The following is a 6,378-nucleotide window of genomic DNA, read 5'->3' on the forward strand; positions in this document are numbered from 1 at the left end:
AACCTCTGGAAGTTCCTATTCCTCTGAAGGGAATTGACTCTACACCATTGGCTATGAATAAACCGCAGTATTGGACACAAGTGACCATGCGCATGACTCCCGTTCATCAGGAGGTGATTCGCTTCCTTGTACTTTATAATTTACATGATGTACTAGTGCTTGGTCTGCCATGGTTACAAACTCATAATCCTGTCCTGGACTGGAAAACAATGTCTGTGTTAAGCTGGGGATGTCAGGGGGTTCATGATGATGCACCTCAGATTTCAATCGCTTCATCTACTCCTTCTGAGATCCCTGCGTTTTTGTCTGACTATAGGGATGTTTTTGAGGAGCCTAAGCTCAATTCGCTCCCTCCGCATAGAGATTGTGACTGTGCTATAGAATTGATTCCTGGCAGTAAGTTCCCTAAGGGTCGTTTATTTAATCTGTCACTGCCAGAGCATACTGCTATGCGGAATTATATTAAGGAGTCCTTGGAAAAGGGACATATTCGTCCATCTTCGTCCCCTCTGGGAGCAGGTTTTTTTTTTGTGGCAAAAAAAGATGGTTCCCTGAGGCCTTGTATAGATTATCGCCTTCTGAATAAGATTACAGTCAAGTATCAGTATCCATTGCCATTATTGACTGATTTGTTTGCTCGCATTAAGGGGGCTAGGTGGTTCACTAAGATAGATCTTCGCGGTGCGTATAATCTGGTGCGGATAAAACAGGGTGATGAGTGGAAAACCGCATTTAATACGCCTGAGGGCCATTTTGAGTATTTGGTAATGCCTTTTGGACTCTCCAATGCTCCGTCAGTCTTTCAGTCCTTTATGCACAATATTTTCCGTGAATATCTGGATAAGTTTATGATTGTGTATTTGGATGATATTTTGGTGTTTTCTGATGACTGGGAGTCTCATGTTCTACAGGTCAGGAAGGTGTTTCAGGTTCTGCGGGCCAATTCTCTGTTTGTGAAGGGCTCAAAGTGTCTCTTCGGAGTCCAGAAGATTTCTTTTTTGGGGTACATTTTTTCTCCTTCTACTATTGAGATGGATCCCGTCAAGGTTCAGGCGATTTGTGACTGGACACAACCTACATCTGTTAAGAGCCTTCAGAAGTTCTTGGGGTTTGCTAATTTCTATCGTCGGTTCATTGCTAATTTTTCCAGTATTGTTAAACCTTTGACTGATTTGACTAAAAAGGGTGCTGATGTTGCTGATTGGTCTCCTGCGGCCGTGGAGGCCTTTCAGGAACTTAAGCGCCGGTTTTCTTCTGCTCCTGTGTTGTGTCAACCAGATGTTTCACTTCCTTTTCAGGTTGAGGTTGATGCTTCCGAGATTGGAGCGGGGGCGGTTTTGTCACAGAGAAGTTCTAATGGCTCGGTGATGAAGCCATGTGCATTCTTCTCTAGAAAATTCTCGCCCGCCGAGCGCAATTATGATGTGGGTAATCGGGAGCTTTTGGCCATGAAGTGGGCATTTGAGGAGTGGCGTCATTGGCTTGAGGGTGCTAAACATCGTGTGGTGGTCTTGACTGATCACAAGAATCTCATTTACCTTGAGTCTGCCAGGCGTTTGAATCCTAGACAGGCTCGTTGGTCGTTGTTTTTTTCTCGTTTCAATTTCGTGGTTTCATACCTGCCAGGTTCAAAGAATGTGAAGGCAGATGCTCTTTCCAGGAGTTTTGTGCCTGACTCTCCTGGAGACTCTGGGCCTACTGGTATCCTTAGGGATGGGGTAATATTGTCCGCCGTATCCCCAGACTTGCGAAGTGCATTGCAGGAGTTTCAGGTGGATAAACCGGATCGTTGTCCACCAGAAAGACTGTTTGTTCCGGATGATTGGACCAGTAGAGTCATCTCCGAGGTCCATTCTTCTGTGTTGGCTGGTCATCCTGGAATATTTGGTACTAGAGACTTGGTGGCCAGGTCTTTTTGGTGGCCTTCCTTGTCTAGGGATGTGCGTACCTTTGTGCAGTCTTGTGAAGTGTGTGCTCGAGCTAAGCCTTGCTGTTCTCGGGCCAGTGGGTTGTTGTTATCCTTGCCCATCCCGAAGAGGCCTTGGACGCACATTTCCATGGATTTTATTTCTGATCTCCCGGTTTCACAGAAAATGTCCGTTATCTGGGTTGTGTGTGACCGCTTTTCTAAGATGGTTCATTTGGTGCCCTTGCCTAAGTTGCCTTCCTCCTCTGAGTTGGTCCCTTTATTTTTTCAGAACGTGGTTCGTTTGCATGGGATTCCGGAGAATATTGTTTCTGACAGGGGATCCCAGTTTGTGTCTAGATTTTGGCGGACGTTTTGTGCCAAGATGGGCATTGATTTGTCTTTCTCGTCTGCATTCCATCCTCAGACGAATGGCCAGACGGAGCGAACTAATCAGACCTTGGAAACTTATTTGAGGTGTTTTGTTTCTGCTGATCAAGATGACTGGGTTGCTTTTTTGCCACTGGCCGAATTTGCTCTTAATAATCGGGCTAGTTCGGCCACGTTGGTCTCTCCTTTTTTTTGTAATTCGGGGTTTCATCCTCGTTTTTCCTCTGGTCAGGTGGAGCCTTCGGATTGTCCTGGAGTGGACGTGGTGGTGGACAGGCTACATCAGATTTGGAATCAGGTGGTGGACAATTTGAAGTTATCTCAGGAGAAGACTCAGCAGTTTGCTAATCGCCGTCGCCGTGTGGGTCCCCGACTTCTTGTTGGGGATTTGGTGTGGTTGTCTTCTCGTTTTGTCCCTATGAAGGTCTCTTCTCCTAAGTTCAAGCCTCGGTTCATCGGTCCTTATAGGATCTCGGAGATTCTTAACCCTGTATCTTTTCGTTTGGATCTCCCAGCATCGTTTGCTATTCATAATGTGTTCCATCGGTCGTTGTTGCGGAGGTATGAGGTGCCCGTTGTTCCTTCGGTTGAGCCTCCTGCTCCGGTGCTGGTGGAGGGAGAATTGGAGTATGTTGTTGAGAAGATCTTGGATTCTCGTGTTTCCAGACGCAAACTCCAGTATTTGGTTAAGTGGAAGGGTTATGGTCAGGAGGATAATTCCTGGGTGGTCGCCTCCGATGTTCATGCGACTGATTTGGTCCGCGCCTTCCATAGAGCTCACCCTGATCGCCCTGGGGGTTCTCGTGAGGGTTCGGTGACCCCTCCTCAAGGGGGGGGTACTGTTGTGGATTCTGTTTGTGGGCTCCCTCTGGTGGTTACTGCTGGTACTGGGTGACTTTGGTGGGTTGCGGCCTTTGGTTTCCACCTGTCCATCAGTGGCTGGGTGTTTCCTATTTTACCTGGCCTTTCTGTCATTTCCCTTGCCGGCTATCAATGTATTCAGATGTGCTCTGTTTGGTTCCTGCCTACCTGCTCCCAGATCTTTCAGGATAAGCTAAGTGCTGATTTTCAGTTGTTTGTTTTTTTGTCCAGCTTGCTTATTATGTCTCTATGCTAGCTGGTAGCTCTAGTGGACTGAGGTTCTCCCCATGTGCCATGAGTTGGCACATGGGTTCTTGTAATCTCAGGATGGTTTTTTTGATTAGGGTTTTTTGCTGACCGCTCAGTCCCCTTTTGTATCGTTCTGCTTTCTAGTTTACAGCGGGCCTCAATTTGCTAAAACTATATATATCATCTCTATGTGTGTGCCTTCCTCTCATTTCACCGTCAATACATGTGGGGGGCAACTATATCTTTTGGGGTTCATTCCGCTGGAGGCAAGTGAGGTCTTTATTTTCTCTGCAGTGCTAGTTAGCTCTTAGGCTGGTGCGTGGCGTCTAGAACCAACGTAGGCACGCTCCCTGGCTATCTCTAGTTGCGTTTGTCAGGCGTAGGGCAGCGGTCAGCCCAGGTTCCATCACCCTAGAGCTCGTCCGTAATATATTTGTACTTTGCTTGTCCTGTGCTATCCCTAGCCATTGGGATTCATTACAAGGAAGGTATCCTTCCGCCACTGTATTCCTCCGCCGCTGTAAAAAAAAAAGTCCAAAAAAAAGTCCCTAGTCTCACTTTATGGCATTGCTGTATGAGACATTTTCCCATGCAGCAATTATATAAAGTGACACTTTGAACTCAGGTAACCTCAGTGATGCACTGCAGGAGCCATTGTCTCCTGTCAGTGTGTCACTGAGGGTCCTATAGAGCAGTGACGTCACCCGATGTCACTGTTCTATAGGGGAGATCGTCGTAGGACACTCGTTATTAATTGGACTACGGCGGACAGGTAGTATGCGGTTTATTATTTTACGTTTTTTGCAGGCGCTGAAGTATGGTAAGTATGGTGAAATGAAGAATATTAAAATACTTTTTCCTAATGTGTGCGTGTTTTATTAACCCTTTTCTTACTATTGGATTAATAACGGATAGGCGTCTTATTGACGCCTCTCCGTTATTAACCCGGCTTAATGTCACCTTACGATAGCAAGGTGACATTAACCCCTTATTACCCCATATCCCACCGCTACACGGAAGTGGGAAGAGAGGGGCTAAGTGCCGGAATTGGCGCATCTTACGGATGCGGCATTTTCGGGGCGGCTGCGGACTGGTATTTGTAGCCGGGGGGGGCCAATATCCATGGCCCCTCTCTAGGCTATGAATATCAGCCCGCAGCTGTCTGCGTAGCCTTTCTGGCTATAAAATATAGGGGGACCCCACGTCATTTTTTTGGGGGGTCCCCCTATTTTAATAGCCAGTAAAGGCTACGCAGACAGCTGCAAGCTGATATTCATAGCAGGCTACAAATATTGGCCCCCGGCCGTCGGCTTTCCCCCTCTGGCGCAGAAAATTGCGCGGGAGCCCACGCCGTTTTTTTCCATTTTTTTTTTTTTTTAAATTCAACGCTCATAAAGGCCTCTTTCACCCTTGCGTCAGTACGGGTCCGTCGCTATGCGTCGAGCCGACGTACCGACGCACGTTGTGAAATTTGTACACGACGTGGGCAGCGGATGCAGTTTTTCAACGCATCCACTGCCCATTCTGAAGTGCGGGGAGGAGGGGGCAGAGTTTCTGCTGCGCATGCGCAGTAGAAAATGGCAGACGCGATGGACAAAAAAACGTTCACTTGAACGTTTTTTCGTGCCGACGGTCCGCCAAAACTCGACGGATCCGTTGCAGAACGGACGCGACGTGTGGCCATTTGTCGCGATCCGTCGCTAATACAAGTCTATGGGGAAAAAAAATGCATCCTGCGAGCACATTTGCAGGATCCGTTTTTTTCCGCCAGATCCGTTTTTTCAGTCGGATCCGTTGTTTTCCGCCAGATCGTTTTTTTTCCACCGGATCCGTTTTTTTCCGCCAGATCCGTTTTTTTTACATTGGATCCGTTTTTTTCTGCCAGATCTGTTTTTTTCCACCGGATCCGTTTTTTTCCACCAGATCCGTTTTTTTTTCCGCCAGATCCGTTTTTTCCTGCCGGATCCATTTTTTTCCGCCAGATCCGTTTTTTCTCATAGAGTTGTAATAGCGCCGGATTGCGCCTGATGGCCACACATTTCATCCGTTTTTTGCAGGATTCGTTAAAAAAAACTGTTTCCGCCGGACGGAAAACTCATAGGAACGTTTTTTGTCCGTTATTTTTCATGCATGTTTCCATTCAAATCATGCACATTTTCCGTTTATTTATTTTCCAAAAACCTCATCAAAACCTGCATCAAAACTGCATGAAAAACCGCACCAAAAACCTGCATCAAAAACAGCATCAAAAACCGCACCAAAAACCTGCATCAAAAACCGCACCAAAAACTGCATCAAAAACCGCACCAAAAACTGCATCAAAAACCGCACCAAAAACCTGCAGCAAAAAAGCACCAAAAACTGCATCAAAAACTGCATCAAAAACCGCACCAAAAAACTGCAGCAAAAAAAGCACCAAAAACTGCATCAAAAACCGCATCAAAAAGCTCCATCAAAAACAGCACCAAAAACTGCATCAAAAACAGCACCAAAAAACTGCAGCAAAAAAAGCACCAAAAACTGCATCAAAAACCGCATCAAAAAGCTACATCAAAAACAGCACCAAAAACTGCATCAAAAACCGCACCAAAAACCTGCAGCAAAAAAGCACCAAAAACTGCATCAAAAACCGCATCAAAAACTGCACCAAAAACTGCATCAAAAACCGCATCAAAAAGCTGGAGCAAAAAAAGCACCAAAAACTGCATCAAATACTGCACCAAAAACTGCATCAAAAACCGCACCAAAAACCTGCAGCAAAAACTGCATCAAAAACCGCATCAAAACTGCACCAGTTTTTTATGCAGGTTTGTGATGCAGGTTTTGGTGCTGTTTTTGATGTAGCTTTTTGATGCGGTTTTTGATGCAGTTTTTGGTGCTTTTTTTGCTGCAGGTTTTTGGTGCTGTTTTTGATGCAGTTTTTGATGCAGTTTTTGGTGCTTTTTTGCTGCAGGTTTTTGGTGCGGTTTTTG

The sequence above is a fragment of the Ranitomeya variabilis genome, chromosome 5 (assembly GCF_051348905.1).
Source record: "Ranitomeya variabilis isolate aRanVar5 chromosome 5, aRanVar5.hap1, whole genome shotgun sequence".
NCBI lineage: Eukaryota > Metazoa > Chordata > Amphibia > Anura > Dendrobatidae > Ranitomeya > Ranitomeya variabilis.